The 1,886-nt window shown below is 34.8% G+C and overlaps 1 non-coding gene across 1 annotated transcript; it reads right to left on the bottom strand.

Moving 5' to 3' along the window:
• Positions 1–1,528: 1,528 nt before the first annotated feature.
• On the bottom strand, positions 1,529–1,635 carry LOC140854903 (small nucleolar RNA R71). The gene has a single exon (XR_012137997.1). It is a non-coding gene; the product is annotated as a small nucleolar RNA R71 (small nucleolar RNA).
• Positions 1,636–1,886: the final 251 nt, after the last annotated feature.

Consider the following 1,886-nt stretch of genomic DNA (forward strand, 5'->3'; position numbering starts at 1 on the left):
TCGATTTTTGTTAAAGCTCGCTTGAGCATAGATTTGAAAATCATTTTTAAACCAAGTCTCTGTGGGATCGACCCGTACTCGCTGGTCGTGCTACTCTGCACACCGTGCGCTTGCGGTTTTATTTACAAATTTTAAGATTTGCACATTAAGTTTTTGGCACCGTTGCCGGGGATTTGGCATTTTAAATTATTTTCAAATATTTGTTCTTCGTGCTTTATAACTCTCTTTCTTTTTCCTTTAGGTTTCTATATTTAGTTGGTGATTGCTGGAAAACTCAGGTACGCTTCTAATTTTTCTTTTATTATTTTTAGTTAATTACTTTTCCTTTAGACCTAATCATTTGAATTTACTTAATCACAAAAAAAAATAATAAAATAAAACAAAACAAAAGACATTTCATAATCGTGAAGTAAAATATCAAAATTAAAAAAAAAAATTCTAAATTAAAATCTTTTACATTCTTGATCATCTTGTTTATTTGCATTTGCATTTTCATAATTAATCTAAGGGCATCAACCCATTAACAAGATAAGGTGGGGATTTCATTACCCTTCCTTAGCCCAAAAATCATCTTCATCATATTGCATTACCTAGACCTTTAATCTTAAAATCAATTAGACGTCAACTTTAAGGAATTCGAGCTTAATAGGACAAGGAACCCTAAGAGTTCTACTAAGTTTGAGTTGTTTGATTAGTTGGTGTCTAGGCAAGTCCCTAAGGGTGGTTTGTTAAATTGGTTCAGTTGCTGGCCTGACCAACTCGTTTGGTGTCTAGAAAGGCAACGATGAGTGAACCTCCCACCTCTTATACTTACCTGGCTAACTAGTTGATCAATCTCCACTTGGAAGGTTTGAAGGGTCATCTTGGAATAGTTAGGAGCTGTCTAGATTTAGGTTAACCCTAGGATAGATTGAGTTTAATTTATTATTTCACTTGTTTGAAAAAAAAAAATATTAAAATTTAAATTAATTTGGTTACTTTTCTTTAGATTTAGGACTCCTTAGGATCTTCTCTTTAGAATTTTTTTTCTTTCTTTTTCTTATACATAAAAATTTTATAAAAAAAAAAAAATTGTATAAACATCGAGAACCGCACACCTCGTGTGTGGAGAAGAGTGTCGGGTCGTCTAGTTAGGATTGAGTCAATTCCTATTGTTCCAATGGCTGAACCAATCCAACCCATGACCCTTAAGGATTTATGTTATCCAGTTGGCTCCATCCAACCATCTTGTATCAGGTTGTCACAACCCACAGCTAACAATTTTGAAATCAAACCTCAAATCATAAATATGCTTCCAAAATTCACAGGATTAGAGGATGCTTATATATTTATTAGAGAATTTGAGGAGGTATGTGCAACCATGAAACTGCAATTAACAAAGGATGAGGTCAAACTTAGATTAATCAACTTTGCCCTTAAGGACAATGCTAAGAAGTGGCTTTATAGTCTGCCAAACTATTCTGTCACTACCTGGGAGGGCTTTGTGAGAACATTTTTAAAAAAGTATTTCTCCCATCATAAAACAGCTAGGATTAGGAATGAAATAAATCAATTTTACCAACTAGCTGGTGAATCATTTTGGAAGTACTTTGATCGTTTCAAGAATCTTTTGACCCAATGCCCACACCATGGAATAGAAACTTGGAGACTATGCCAGATCATCTATGAGGGGTTAGATTCAAACTCAAGAACCATGCTAGAGTCCATGTGCCAAGGCCAATTTATGGACAAAGAAACTACTGAAGCTTGGCAATTCTTAAAAGACCTAGCCGAGAAAAATTTACAGTGGGAAACAACTAGGGAACCTGATAAAGCTACACCTTCAAGAGGAGGAATGCATCAAATTCAACCAACCCTAGCATCAGAGGCCAAGATTGCAACCTTAA

Source organism: Elaeis guineensis, chromosome 1, assembly GCF_000442705.2.
Source record: "Elaeis guineensis isolate ETL-2024a chromosome 1, EG11, whole genome shotgun sequence".
Lineage (NCBI taxonomy): Eukaryota > Viridiplantae > Streptophyta > Magnoliopsida > Arecales > Arecaceae > Elaeis > Elaeis guineensis.